The following is a 15,775-nucleotide window of genomic DNA, read 5'->3' as shown; positions in this document are numbered from 1 at the left end:
TGAGTGGTGATGGTGAGGGGTGAGTGGTGAGGGGTGAGGGTGAGTGGTGACGACGAGTGGTGACGTTGAGTGGTGAGTAGTAAGGGTGAGTGGTGAGGGTGAGGGTAAGTGGTGAGGGTGAGTGGTGAGGGTTAGTGGTGAGGGTGAGTGGTTAGGGTTTATGGTGATGGTGAGTGGTGAGGATGAGTGTTGAGGGTGAGGGTGAGTGGTGAGGGTGAGTGGTTAGGGGTGAGTGGTGGGGATGAGTGGTGGGGATGAGTGGTGAGGGTTAGTGGTGAGGGTGAGTGGTCAGGGTAAGTAGTTAGGGTTTATGGTGATGGTGAGTGGTGAGGGAGAGTGGTGAGGGTGAGTGGTGATGGTGAGGGGTGAGTGGTGAGGGTGAGGGTGAGGGGTGAGTGGTGAGGGTGAGTGATGACGAAGAGTGGTGAGGTTGAGTGGTGAGTAGTCAGGGTGAGTGGTGAGGGTTAGGGGTCAGGGTGAGTGGTGAGTGGTCAGTGGTGAGGGGTCAGGGTTAGTGGTGAGTGGTGATGGTGAGGGGTGAGTGGTGAGTGGTGAGGGTGAGTGGTGACGGTGAGTGGTGAGGGAGAGTGGTGAGGGAGAGGGGTTAGGGTGAGTGTTGAGGGTGAATGGTGAGGGTGAGTGGTGAGGGTGAGTGGTGAGGTTGAGTGGTGAGGTTAAGTGGTGAGGGTGTGTGGTGATGGTGAGTGGGGAGGATGAGTGCTGAGGGTGTGGTGAGAGTGAGTGGTGAGGGTGAGTGGTGAGGGTGAGTGGTTAGGATTTGTGATGATGGTGAGTGGTGAGGGTGAGTGTTGATGTTGAGGGTGAGTGGTGAGGGTGTGTGGTGAATAGTAAGGGTGAGTGGTGAGAGTGAGTGGTGAGGGTAAGGGTGAGTGGTGAGTGGTCAGTGGTGAGGTTGAGTGGTGAGTAGGAAGGGTGAGTGGTGAGTGGGGAGGGTGAGTGGTCAGGGGTGAGGGTTAGTGATGAGGTTGAGTGTTGAGTAGGAAGGGTGAGTGGGGAGGGTGACTGGTCAGTGGTGAGGGGTCAGGGTTAGTGGTGAGGGTGAGTGGTGAGGGTTAGTGGTGGTGGTGAGGGTGAGTGGTGAGGGTGAGTGGTGAGGGTGAGTGGTGAGCGTGAGTGGTGAGGGTGAGTGGTGAGGGTGAGTGGTGATGGTGAGTAGTGACGGTGAGTGGTGATGGTGAGTGGTGAGGGTGAGTGGTGATGGTGAGGGGTGAGTGGTGAGGGGTGAGGGTGAGTGGTGACGAAGAGTGGTGACGTTGAGTGGTGAGTAGTAAGGGTGAGTAGTGAGGGTGAGGGTAAGTGGTGAGGGTGAGTGGTGAGGGTTAGTGGTGAAGGTGAGTGGTTAGGGTTTAAGGTGATGGTGAGTGGTGAGGATGAGTGGTGAGGGTGAGTGGTGAGGGTGAGTGGTGAGGGTGAGTGGTTAGGGGTGAGTGGTGGGGATGAGTGGTGAGGGTTAGTGGTGAGGGTGAGTGGTGAGGGTAAGTAGTTAGGGTTTATGGTGATGGTGAGTGGTGAGGGTGAGTGGTGAGGGTGAGTGGTGATGGTGAGGGGTGAGTGGTGAGGGGTGAGGGTTAGTGGTGACGTTGAGTGGTGAGTAGTAAGGGTGAGTGGTGAGGGTGAGGGTAAGTGGTGAGGGTGAGCGGTGAGGGTTAGTGGTGAGGGTGAGTGGTTAAGGTGTATGGTGATGGTGAGTGGTGAGGATGAGTGGTGAGGGTGAGTGGTGAGGGTGAGTGGTGAGGGTGAGTGGTTAGGGGTGAGTGGTGGGGATGAGTGGTGAGGGTTAGTGGTGAGGGTGAGTGGTGAGGGTGAGTAGTTAGGGTTTATGGTGATGGTGAGTGGTCAGGGTGAGTGCTGAGTGGTGAGGGTGAATGGTGAGAGATTCGTTAGTTTTGAGGGTGAGTGGTGAGGGTTAGTGGAGAGTGGTGATTGGTCAGTGGTGATTGGTCAGGATGAATGGTGAGTAGTGAGGGTGAGGTTGAGTGGTGAGGTTTAGTGGTGAGGGTGAGTGGTGAGGGTAAGTGGTGAGGGTGAATGGTGAGAGTGAGTGGTGAGTGGTGAGGGAGAGTGGTGAGGGTGAGTGGTGATGGTGAGGGGTGAGTGGTGAGGGTGAGGGTGAGGGGTGAGTGGTGAGGGGTGAGGGTGAGTGATGATAGATAGATAGATCGTTTATTGTCATTGTCACCAGTACAACGAAATTGAAAATGCTCACCAGTCAGGGCATCATTCATAAATTTAAATTAAATAAGACAAGAAAATAAAAATAAAATTAAATGAAAGATAATCAATTTATACTATATATAAAAACAGCCCAAGTATACCCACATACCCACATAAGGTTACATTTTGTCATTGCACATCTCTATTTCACAGTCAATTGAAAAATACTATTGCTTAATAATTAATTAGCATTATTGAGTGTAGTGATCGCTGTAGGATAAAAGCTCTGTTTGAATCTGTTTGTCCTTGTTTTGACTGATCTGAATCGTCTGCCTGATGGCAACAGCTCAAACAGTGAGTGTCCAGGGTGAGAAGAGTCCTTTATAATGTTCTGTGCTTTTTTGATGCAACGTGAACTGTGTAGTTCTTCCAGTGTGGGGAGATGGCAGCCGGCGATCTTTTGGGCTGTGTTGATGACCCTCTGGAGCGCTTTCCTCTGAGCCACTGTGCAGCTGGTGTACCATACACAGATGCAGTATGTGAGAATGCTCTCGATGGAGGCTCGGTAGAAGGACACCAGCAGTTTCTGTGTGATGTTATTATTCCTGAGGATTCTCAGGAAGTAAAGTCTCTGCTGGGCCTTTTTCAGAAGCTCAGTGCTGTTGGCGCTCCAGGTCAGGCCCTCCCCAATGTGGACTCCCAGGAAGCAGAAGTCTGCCACCCTCTCCACACAGTCCCCGCTGATGATTAGTGGTGGAGTGTCCGTTTTCTTTCTCCTGTAGTCTATTATGAGCTCCTTGGTCTTTGCGGTGTTAAGGAGCAGGTTGTTGCCCCTGCAGTATGCTGTCAGCCGCTCCACCTCGTCCCTGTAGGCACTCATCCCCCCCAGAGATGAGCCCCACCACTGTGATGTCATCAGCAAACTTCACAATGGTGTTGTTGAGGGTGACGAAGAGTGGTGAGGTTGAGTGGTGAGTAGTAAGGGTGAGTGGTGATGGTGAGGGTTAGTGGTGAGGGTGAGTGGTGAGTGGTCAGTGGTGAGGGGTCAGGGTTAGTGGTGAGTGGTGATGGTGAGGGGTGAGTGGTGAGTGGTGAGGGTGAGTGGTGACGGTGAGTGGTGAGGGAGAGTGGTGAGGGAGAGGGGTTAGGGTGAGTGTTGAGCGTGAATGGTGAGAGTGAGTGGTGAGGGTGAGTGGTGAGGTTGAGTGGTGAGGTTAAGTGGTGAGGGTGTGTGGTGATGGTGAGTGGGGAGGATGAGTGGTGAGGGTGTGGTGAGAGTGAGTGGTGAGGGTGAGTGGTGAGGGTGAGTGGTTAGGATTGGTGATGATGGTGAGTGGTGAGGGTTAGTGTTGATGTTGAGGGTGAGTGGTGAGGGTGTGTGGTGAATAGTAAGGGTGAGTGGTGAGAGTGAGTGGTGAGGGTAAGGGTGAGTGGTGAGTGGTCAGTGGTGAGGTTGAGTGGTGAGTAGGAAGGGTGAGTGGTGAGTGGGGAGGGTGAGTGGTCAGGGGTGAGGGGTCAGGGTTAGTGGTGAGGGTGAGTGGTGATGGTGAGGGTGAGTGGTGATGGTGAGGGGTGAGTGGTGACTGGTGAGGGTGAGTGGTGAGTGGTGACGGTGAGTGGTGACGGAGAGTGGTGAGGGAGCGGGGTTAGGGTGAGTGTTGAGGGTGAGTGGTGAGGGTGAGTGGTGAGGTTGAGTGGTGAGGTTAAGTGGTGAGGGTGTGTGGTGAGGGTGAGTGGGGAGGGTGAGTGCTGAGGGTGTGGTGAGAGTGAGTGGTGAGGGTGAGTGGTGAGGGTGAGTGGTTAGGATTTGTGATGATGGTGAGTGGTGAGGGTGAGTGTTGATGTTGAGGGTGAGTGGTGAGGGTGTGTGGTGAATAGTAAGGGTGAGTGGTGAGAGTGAGTGGTGAGGGTAAGGGTGAGTGGTCAGTGGTGAGGTTGAGTGGTGAGTAGGAAGGCTGAGTGGTGAGTGGGGAGGGTGAATGGTCAGGGGTGAGGGTTAGTGGTGAGGTTGAGTGGTGAGTAGGAAGGGTGAGTGGGGAGGGTGAGTAGTCAGTGGTGAGGGGTCAGGGTTAGTGGTGAGGGTGAGTGGTGAGGGTGAGGGTTAGTGGTGAGGGGTGATTGGTGGTGGTGAGGGTGAGTGGTGAGGGTGAGTGGTGAGGGTGAGTGGTGAGCGTGAGTGGTGAGGGTGAGTGGTGAGGGTGAGTGGTGATGGTGAGTAGTGACGGTGAGTGGTGAAGGTGAGTGGTGATGGTGAGGGGTGAGTGGTGAGGGGTGAGTGGTGAGGGCGAGTGGTGACGAAGAGTGGTGACGTTCAGTGGTGAGTAGTAAGGGTGAGTGGTGAGGGTGAGGGTAAGTGGTGAGGGTGAGTGGTGAGGGTTAGTGGTGAGGGTGAGTGGTTAGGGTTTATGGTGATGGTGAGTGGTGAGGATGAGTGGTGAGGGTGAGTGGTGAGGGTGAGTGGTGAGGGTGAGTGGTTAGGGTGAGTGGTGGGGATGAGTGGTGAGGGTTAGTGGTGAGGGTGAGTGGTGAGGGTGAGTAGTTAGGGTTTATGGTGATGGTGAGTGGTGAGGACGAGTGGTGAGGGTGAGTGGTGAGGGTAAGTGGTGGTGGTGAGTAGTGAGGTGAGTGGTGAGGGTGAGTGGTGAGGGTGAGTGGTGAATGGTGAGGGTCAGTGGTGATGGTGAGTAGTGAGGGTGAGTGGTTAGGGGTGAGTGGTGGGGATGAGTGGTGAGGGTGAGTGGTGATGGTGAGGGGTGAGTGGTGACTGGTGAGGGTGAGTGGTGAGTGGTGACGGTGAGTGGTGACGGAGAGTGGTGAGGGAGCGGGGTTAGGGTGAGTGTTGAGGGTGAGTGGTGAGGGTGAGTGGTGAGGTTGAGTGGTGAGGTTAAGTGGTGAGGGTGTGTGGTGAGGGTGAGTGAAGAGGGTGAGTGCTGAGGGTGTGGTGAGAGTGAGTGGTGAGGGTGAGTGGTGAGGGTGAGTGGTTAGGATTTGTGATGATGGTGAGTGGTGAGGGTGAGTGTTGATATTGAGGGTGAGTGGTGAGGGTGTGTGGTGAATAGTAAGGGTGAGTGGTGAGAGTGAGTGGTGAGGGTAAGGGTGAGTGGTCAGTGGTGAGGTTGAGTGGTGAGTAGGAAGGCTGAGTGGTGAGTGGGGAGGGTGAATGGTCAGGGGTGAGGGTTAGTGGTGAGGTTGAGTGGTGAGTAGGAAGGGTGAGTGGGGAGGGTGAGTAGTCAGTGGTGAGGGGTCAGGGTTAGTGGTGAGGGTGAGTGGTGAGGGTGAGGGTTAGTGGTGAGGGGTGATTGGTGGTGGTGAGGGTGAGTGGTGAGGGTGAGTGGTGAGGGTGAGTGGTGAGCGTGAGTGGTGAGGGTGAGTGGTGAGGGTGAGTGGTGATGGTGAGTAGTGACGGTGAGTGGTGAAGGTGAGTGGTGATGGTGAGGGGTGAGTGGTGAGGGGTGAGTGGTGAGGGTGAGTGGTGACGAAGAGTGGTGACGTTCAGTGGTGAGTAGTAAGGGTGAGTGGTGAGGGTGAGGGTAAGTGGTGAGGGTGAGTGGTGAGGGTTAGTGGTGAGGGTGAGTGGTTAGGGTTTATGGTGATGGTGAGTGGTGAGGATGAGTGGTGAGGGTGAGTGGTGAGGGTGAGTGGTGAGGGTGAGTGGTTAGGGTGAGTGGTGGGGATGAGTGGTGAGGGTTAGTGGTGAGGGTGAGTGGTGAGGGTGAGTAGTTAGGGTTTATGGTGATGGTGAGTGGTGAGGACGAGTGGTGAGGGTGAGTGGTGAGGGTAAGTGGTGGTGGTGAGTAGTGAGGTGAGTGGTGAGGGTGAGTGGTGAGGGTGAGTGGTGAATGGTGAGGGTCAGTGGTGATGGTGAGTAGTGAGGGTGAGTGGTTAGGGGTGAGTGGTGGGGATGAGTGGTGAGGGTGAGTGGTGAGGGTCAGTGGTGAAGGTGAGTGGTGAAGGTGATTAGTAAGTAGTGAGGATGAGTGGTGAGTGGTGAGGGCGATTAGTGAGTAGTGAGGGTGAGTGGTGAGGGTGAGTGGAGAGGGAGAGAGTGAGTGGTGAGCGTGAGTGGTGAGGGTGAGTGGTGGTGGTGAGGGTGAGTGGTAAGCGTGAGTGATGAGGGAGAGGGTGAGTGGTGAGGGTGAGTGGTGAGTGGTGAGGCTGAATGGTCAGGGTGAATGGTGAGAGTGAGTGGTGAGTGGTGAGGCTGAATGGTCATGGTGAATGGTGAGAGTGAGTGGTGAGGGTTAGTGGTGATTGGTGAGTGGTGAGGGTAAGTGGTGAGGGTGAGTGGTGAGGGTGAGAGAGATTGGTGAGGGAGATTGGTGAGTGGTGAGTTGTGATGGTGAATGGTGAGGGTGAGTAGTGAGTGGGAGTGGTGAGGATGAGTGGTGAGGGTGAGTTGTGAGTGGTGAGTGGTGAAAGGTATTGTCAAAGCCCGGTGGGCTTTGACAATACCTTAGTAGCTGTGTATATATGTAAGGTTATTAATAAATATATTTTTCACCCGGGCAACGCCGGGTACTTCTGCTAGTTATATATAAAAGTCTCCGCGCGCTCGCACTTGCGGAGGATTTGGCTCTCGGACGGTGGGGTTTAAGACCGAAATCATTTCCCAGGCGGCACGCCCTAAGCCCCGTGGTGGGAATAGGCTATTCCGTTTTCCCGTCCGTAAACTTTAAAGTAGTTTAATTAACACATTTGTGCCGTTTCTATTATTCATTATTTACTTATTGCGCGACATCGACCGTACCAAGTGACGCCAATTGCGTGGGGGGGGGGGGTGCAGACCCTGCCAAGTGATGCGCGTTCGCTCCAGCTCACGGGAGACATTTTCTTTTACGCGTTTTACAGTCAACACGTACACACATAACGCTGCGGATATTTATTCACATTGTCATGTCCTCTTCACCCCCCCCCCCCACCAACACGATGCGTTCAGTTTATACTACAGACTCCGTAGATAATATTTTACTGCTTACATACCATTATTCTTGCATGGGCGCCGGATGTTGGAGAGGGGGTAGCGGCCCAGCCCCTAGCCTGGCAACGTGCCAACTCCGCGCCTCGCCAATGTAGGTCAGGACGGGGGCTACGCATCGCACAAGGCCTCAACACGCCTATGCTAAGTACAATTTTCCTTGCTTCTTACGCTAACAACTCAAGTCCATTGTTTATTATTGTTAAACACATTAGTTGACAAACATTACAATAATAATGCTTGTGTGCAGATAAAAACTCAGATTCATTGTTTACCATTATGAAACAAGTTCACAGATGTTACAACAATTATGTTTGCGTGAAGATAACAACTCAGGTTCATTGTTTACCATTATGAAACGAGTTGACATGTTACAATAATTATGTTTGTGTACAGAAAACTCTTTTTGGATTTTTGGGTTCCTCAATTTCCCATTTTTTTGCTGCGCTTTTATAACGCTGCCACTGTCTACTGCCAGTCTGTGATTTCTGCTTATTTCTTAAATGCATTTTTATTGTTTCCATCGCTCACGTCACGCTATTTACTCATACGTAGTACTGCGATACTGATAGCTGTGCCATCATCGGGGATTGCTGTGCCCGTCGATGTGTGTGTGTGAGTCCATGTGTGTGTCTGAGTCCATATGTGTGTGCGTGTAGAGCCATGCGTGTCTTTAACTCCATGTGAGTCTTTTTCGAACGGACAACGTCAAAGTGTTTATGTGTGTGTGTTAGTCCATATGTGTGTGTCAGTCGATCTGTGTGCGTGTACGTCGATGTGTATGTCAGTCCATATGTGTGTGCTAGTCCACATGTGTGTGTAAGTCTATACATGTGTGTGTCACTCGATGTGTGTGTGTAAGTCAATGCGTCTGTGTGTGAGTCCATATATGTGTGTTAATCCATGTCTGTGTATCTAAAGTAGATATCTGTGTGTCACAGTCCATATGTGTATGTGTGTATGTCAGTCTATGTATGTGTAAGTTCATGTGTGTGTGTCTTAGTCCATATGTGTGTGTGTGTACGTACATATGTGTGTTCTTGGTTCTTTCGGTAAAGTCACGTAGAAGGAAAGTAGTAAAATAATAAAAATAAAACATAATCAAATAATTCTCATGACGTTGCGGCCACAACGCAAACAGCCGTCTTCAGGTGGAGAACAGGTCTGTCGAGAAGGCAGAGATTCAGACTCTGCCTTCTCAGACTCTGCCTTCTCGACAGACCTGTTCTCCACCTGAAGACGGCTGCTTGCGTTGTGGCCGAAACGTCGTGAGAATAATTTTATGTTTTATTTTCATTATTTTATTATTTTCCTTCTACGTGACTTTACCGAAAGAACCAAGAAAATGAATCCCTGCAGTCACGAAAGCTTTAAATCGAAATTTACATATGTGTGTTTATGTCAATGTGTGTTTTAGTCCACGTATTGTTGTGTGCGAGTCGGTGTGTGTGCGAGTCTCTGTATGTGTGTACGTCCATATATGTGTGTGGAACTCCATGTGTGTATATCTCAAGTGGATGTCTGTGTGACAGTCCACATGTGTATGTGTGTGTACGGCAATGTGTGTGTCACTCTATGTATGTGTGTGTGTCGCTGTATGTGTGTACGTCGATATGTGTGTGTAACTCCATGTGTGCGTATCTCAAGTACATGTCTATGTGTGTGTCAGTCCATATGTGTGTGTGTCTGTAAGTCGATGTGTTTGTGTGTGTCAGTCCATATGTGTGTGTGTGTGTGTCTCAGTCCATGTGCGTGTGTGTTAGTTGCTGTGTGTGCATGCCTCCATGTTAGTCAGTGTAACTCCATTTTTTTGTGTGTCTGTAGGTCCATGTGTGCATCTTAGTCCATGCATGTGCTTTATTGACCTGCTCAAGGCCTATGATACCATCAGTAGGCCTGGCCTTTGGGTTGCTCTTTGTTCTTTCCGAGTCCCGAACCCACTCATCACCATCCTTAAGGACCTTCATGATGGTGAGCGGCCCCGCGTCTTAACTACATGGCCGTGAGTCAGAGCTATTCCCTTTACACCGTGGGGTGCAACAGGGATGTCCTCTGGCTCCCACATTGGACCACGTAGTTCGTCGAGCCTTCAATGCCTGTACCGGAAGAATTCCCATCTGCTACAGATACAATGGGAGGCTGATCGATGCCCGGGTGCGGTCAAGGGATGGCTCCCTATTGCTCAACCACGTTATGTATGCCGATGATCTGCTAATGGCTGCTCACTCGGAGGAGTTCGAGGTGCTGCTGCTGAACCTGGAGCTTGCCACCAACAGGTGGGGCCTTACCATCAGCCCAACCAAAGCTAAGCACCTGCCTGGCTATTTTGTACCATCGGACACTCCACCCCCACAACTCCCAATTGGTGATGGGCCAGTTGTGGAAACAGTGGAGAGTTTCCCTGGGCAGTGTGCTAATGACCGGCTCCGGTTTAACAGCAGAGGTCTCACTTCGAATCAGTCGAGCTGCAGTATCTTTTCATTGGCTGCGTAACGCTGTGTGGAAGCTACCTGGTCTATCACTCCGTACGAAGCTTCATGTGTTCTCAGCCACGGTCATTCCCTCCCTTCTCTACGCTTGCAAAACTTGAACCCCCTAATGGAACATCTTCGCACGTTAGAAACATTTAGGCTGGCCTGCCTACGACCCATCCTGGCTTTAACCAGGCTGCATTGTGTGAGGAGCTCACAAATCCTTGAAAGATGTGCACAAAGTCCCATCGGTGACCTCCGGCAGGCAAGGCTGCATTGCCTGAGTCATGTAGCCCGCATGGCCAGCCACCACATGCCTAAACAGCTTTTGTTCCGCCGGATCGAGGGGACTAAATGGGTGCGGCACGGGCTGGAGAAGACATGGAGTTATGTGCTACAGGAAGACTTGGAGCTGAGTTCACTTGCGGATGACTGGTACCAGCCGTGTCAAGATCGGCCACTGTGGAGGCTCCTGAAAGACGCTACTGGCCAGTTGGAGGCAGTCACCCTCCAACAACAACGGAGGGCAGAGGAGCGACGCTCACAACAACGAGCGGAGCGCTGGGTGGCTAAAGCACAGAAAGTTGCCACAGTAGGGGCCACAGGTGCTGCATCAGCCAGTTGTCTCAGTCAGTCGACCTGTGCCATCTGGGTTTGCCCCATCACCTCTTTCCAGCGGGCGTTCGACACTTCACGTGGCCTCAAGGTGCACATAGCCTGGCACAAGCGTTGTTGTGAAGTCACCGCCACTTAGTGGCGAATGGCGGTTGTTGTTGTTCAGTCTATGTATGTGTAATGTAGTAACTCCACGGGAGACGACTTCACGGGTAACACACTCTTTATTTTATCAAACTTGGTTACAGGTGACTAACACCTACTTTGTATCTCGGGTGACAAACACCCACTTAGCTACTCGGCGACTAACGCCCACTGAGCTACTCGGATGACCAACATCCACTTAGTACTCGGGTGACAAACACCCACTTCGCTACTTGGCGACTAACGCCCACTGAGCTACTCGGATGACCAACATCCACTTAGCTACTCGGCGACTAACGCCACTGGGCTACTCGGATGACCAACATCCACTTAGTACTCGGGTGACAAACACCCACTTAGCTACTTGGCGACTAACGCCACTGAGCTACTCGGATGACTAACATCCACTTAGCTACTCGGCGACTAACGCCACTGAGCTACTCGGATGACTAACATCCACTTGGCTACTCGGCGACTAACGCCCACTGACTTAGCGACTAAGTCTTCAGCTCCGTCTTCGGGTCTTCAACTGGGTAACTCTCTCCTCGAGTGCTCTCGCGCGTCCCCCTTTATACCCCACCTGCGGACGTCGCTGCGAGCACCCACTTATTCGACCAATCGCCGGGCGCTGGCTACGATCCTCTTTTCCCACATCTCATCGTGCCTCACCACTCACGCCGCGCCGCCCCGTCATCTGTCACTCCCGGCGCGCGCGTCCACACCACGCCCACAACGCGTGCCCAACCCCGCACCCCGCGCCGCCCCGTGATCCATCACTGTCACAGTCGGCGCACGTCAATACCACCACTACATCACCCCCTACCACATAGCTCGCAGCCGCCCCGGCTGCTACAAAAATATACAAACCCTCCCTGTGTGCCCCGTAACACAACACAACAACAAGAACAACAACTAAGCTAACAACACAACACGACGCGAACACCACCATCCGCAACCCTCAACCAATGCCACCGCGACAATAGAACAATATATACAAACCGGCGAGTGACAATAGCAATGTGTATACAAAAAAAAAATGGAAATTTGTTTTTTTTTTTCTTTCGACTCGTGCAGTGTCCCCTTTTCTTCCGAGCGTCCCTACAACGGGACATTACCCCGGCAGAGGGGAACACCGGGCGAGCTCGGTGTAGAGCACAACAAAACCGTCCTCATGAAAATTGTTGAGACCTAGCCCGAGTCCGCCTTGCCGGTCCGTCGTACGGCACCAGACGCGGTTGAACGTCCGGTGGTGCCGGCGGTTCAGGAAGACATCGGCCAGGCATCGAGGACTCGTGCGTGCCCCGGGGTTCAGGCTCTCGACGGTCAGCAGCCGTCAAGCCCGAGGCACCTGGGGGTGGGTCAGGTGGAGACACGTGAGGATCAGCCTGCGACACCTCCCTCCCCGAGTCGACGGTCACATCACACGCCCGGTCGTCACGGCACAGAACGGGGTCACACGGTGCCGCATAGGGCTTCAGTCGGGAGGGGTGCACATACCAACGGCGTTTCCCCCATTTAATCTGTATACTCTGGGGCCGTGCGACCCGCACAATTTCCACCGGTCCCCTCCAAGGTCTCAACAACTTGGGGGACGTAGCCAACGGTGCATGTGGACAATGCAGCCAGGCCTTATCGCCTGGTTTCCAATCATGCGTATGCACCCTCCGCTCATGCAATTTCTCGTTTGCAATTTGCCGCGACCGCGAATTCAACCTTGCCCCCTCCCGCGCTTCAGTCAATTTGGCGATATTAAATTTGATGTGGTCTGCCAATTTAGATTTTGCACGTGGCTGGGAAATCCCCAGTTGGACGTCCATGGCCGGATCGGCCTCCCGCCCATACATAAGAAAAAATGGGGAAAACCCTGTCGCCGCATGAGGGGCCATTCGATAGGCCGCGAGTACCCCCGGCACCTGTAAGTCCCAATCAACCTGATCGTCGCAGACCTGTTGGCACAACATAGACGTAATCGTTCTGTTCAGACGCTCAACCATCCCGTCAGTCTGCGGGTGGTAGGGGGAAGTACGCACTTTCTTTGTACCCAACAGGTCGCACACCTCGCGCAACAAAACGCTCGAAAAATTCTTCCCTTGATCCGTCAGCAAGCGTTCGGGGGCGCCCTTGTCCAACACATAACCCTGGACAAAGGCGTCCGCCACCGCCGCAGCCGACTGGTTGGCGAGCGGCCATGCCATAGGCCATCGGGTGAAGTATTCCACGCCAACCAGCAGGAACCTATTTCCCCTTGGTGTAACCGGAAAGGGCCCCAAGATGTCCAACGCTACCAATTCGTTTATACGCGAAACCTGAATGGATTGCAGCGGTGGATTAGCTGCCAATGGTGGCGGTTTCCTTTTGGCGCACCCTACGCATCCCTTAAGAATATTCGCCACGTCGTTACCCATCCCCGGCCAATAATAGTCTCGCTGGATTAGGGCGAGCGTTTTGTGAAAACCCAGATGCATGAGCCGTTCATGAGCTGCCAGAACAACCCTACCCCGCATAGCAACAGGCACAACGAGCACGTGACGCCGGGACATGTTGTCCCACCTCATCAACAGGCCCTGTCTGCACACCCAGGAACCGACCCGCGCCTCCCCTTGTTCGGGAGCGCCAACTTTCCGACGCAGCGTAAGTAGGGAGCTGTCGGACATCTGGAGGCGGCCCCACTCAATGAGGGGCAACGACAACAGCGAATCCCTCCCCGTGGGGGCGTCCTCTCCCGGGGTGTCAGTGGCGGCGAGCGCAACTCCCGGGGTGCCGGCGACCGGGGGTTTGCACCGCGCTGATCCCAACAAACATGTGCAGTCCGTGCACGGCGGCAACCGCGACAAGGCGTCCGCGTTTGAGTGCCGCAACCCCTTGCGGTAAATCGTCGTGAATTGGTAGTCTTGAAGGACCTCCAACCATCGGGACAATTGGCCCGATGGCTGCGCCACGCGCATAGCGTATTGTAGAGCCGCATGGTCCGTCCGGACCGTAAAATGACGGCCGTAAAGATACGGCCTGAATTGCTGTGTAAAAAACACAATGGCTAACAATTCACGACGAGTTACGCAATAGCGTTGTTCCGCGGGGGAAAGAACCCTACTACCGTAGGCGACCACCCGTTCAACCCCCCCGACCAACTGTGAGAGCACCCCCCCGATACCCGTATTGCTGGCGTCCGTGTCAAGCAAAAACGGTTGTGTGAAATCGGGGTAACACAAGGGGGGAGCCTGCACCAAAGCGTCACGGAGGGAGCAGAACGCATCCTCCTCCTCTGCCCCCCAGTGAAACCTCACACCCTTAGCCGTCAAAGCGTGCAGGGGCTTGGCTATGGTGGCAAATTGCTTGACAAAACGACGGTAATAGGAGGCAAAACCAATGAAACTACGAACCTCCGTGACCGAGGTTGGCGTTGGCCATGAGCTGACGCAATGCGTCTTAGCAGGGTCCGTCGAGATCCCTGAACGACTCACGATATGGCCCAAATACCTGACCGATTCCCGAAGCAGAAAACATTTAGCCGGTTTAAATTTAAGCTTAGCGGAACGCATCCTGAGGAACACCGCTCTCAGTCGCTGGAGGTGCTCCTCGAAAGTCCGACTAAAGACGATAATATCGTCAAGATAAATCAAACAGGTATCCCATTGGAGGCCCGACAAAACCAATTCCATGAGTCTCTGGAACGTGGCGGGAGCGGAATGTAAGCCCATGGGCAAACGGTTGAATTCAAAAAGGCCCCCAGGTGTCCGGAAAGCAGTTTTAGGTTTAGACTCGTTATCGAGTGGCAATTGCCAAAATCCAGAAAGCAGATCGAGTGTGGAAAAAAACTGCGCTCCCGCCAAGGCATCCAGCGACTCATCCATCCTGGGGAGCGGATACGCATCCGCCATCGAGATTTTGTTTAAGCGGCGGAAATCGACACAAAACCGCAAGGACCCGTCCTGTTTCTTTACTAGGACAATAGGAGCACCCCACGGACTAGAAGAGGGCGAAATGATATCGGCCGCCAACATATCATTAACCGCCGATTGCACATGTTCCTTCTCGGCCGGGCTGAGCCGGAAGGGATTCTGACGAATAGGGGCCGCGTCCCCTGTAGCTATGTGGTGGCGCAACAGGTCAGTGCAGCCGATATCGTACTTATGTTTGCTGAACACGTCAGCAAACTCGATGAGCAAACCCCTCAATGCTCCCAATTGCACCCCGGACAAGTTAGCAGAACCCGCACACAGCGAGTCCAACCACTCAGTCCCCTCATCACTTTGAGGATGCGACTCGACAGTAAAATCTGCTTGAGCCACGAGCCGTTCCTCAACGGGCAGCGGCGCGGCGTGAGCCAGCACCGTTCCCTGCGCAATTACGGCCGGCCGCGACCCCGTATTCAGGACCATTACGAACGGCTCACTGTCCCCTCTCACCACGGTTTGAGCAACCGCTAAGTCGAGGCCCTTACTGGCTCTGTTTGACGGCCCCAACAGCACCCCCTGTGCCTCCGCACCCACCTCGAGTGGCTTCCTGAACCGAAGGGGTACTAACATTTGCGATCCCGGGGGTACCCGTACAGTGTGAGTCGCCAGCGCCTGCACCGTCGCACAAACCGTGCGCACTTTGATAGGGCTCGACAAGAAGGCAACCCGCCGACCTGACGGAAGCTCTATGCAGGCCTGATCAATAAGAATTTTGATGGGCATTTTTGACAAAAAGTCCGTACCTAGCAAACAGGGAACGGCCAGCGATGATGATACAAAAATAGGGCCCGCTAATTTAATGTCCCCAATGCAAATAGTCGCCCGAATCTGGCCGATGATCCCCAGGGATCCCCCATTCGCCGCATAAAATGGCACGTCTACTGGCAGAAGGGGTCTACTTTGGACGGGAAGAATGTTATAAATAAGGTCCGAGATGATGGTGGCCGACGCACCCGTGTCAACAAGCACCCGGACCTCAACCCCGTCAATGAACCCCGTTACCACGGACGACCCGGCTGACGCAGCCACGATCCTGTGGGCCAATTCGGACCACTCGACTGCTTGCGGGCCGCGTACGGACCCCCCTCGCCGAATTGAACCCCCGGCACCCAGCCGCGAACCCCCCACCGCGAAGCGGCGACCCGAATGTGCCGTGTTTGTGGACCGAACGTGTGAGGTGCCGCGACTTGCCGGGTTTTGTTGGGATGACTTGTGGCCCTGGTCGTCGTCCCGACGTGGTCCTGCGGCGCGCGGACGCGGGGCCCGGCACCCGGCTGCGACGTGACCCCGAAGGCCGCAGTTGTAGCAGACGACGGACGTCGTAGGTTTCGGTTGCTCCAGCTTGCGGGGCGAACGTGTGGGCGAACGACCTCCCGTTCTCCACTCCCCCGGACACGATGCAGCGAAGCCCCGCTCCTGCACCGCAGCTGGCTGAGGTT

The sequence above is a fragment of the Lampetra fluviatilis genome, chromosome 48 (assembly GCF_964198595.1).
Source record: "Lampetra fluviatilis chromosome 48, kcLamFluv1.1, whole genome shotgun sequence".
Taxonomy (NCBI): domain Eukaryota; kingdom Metazoa; phylum Chordata; class Hyperoartia; order Petromyzontiformes; family Petromyzontidae; genus Lampetra; species Lampetra fluviatilis.
The sequence above is the reverse complement of the archived record's forward strand: the minus strand, read 5'-3'. Positions refer to the sequence as shown.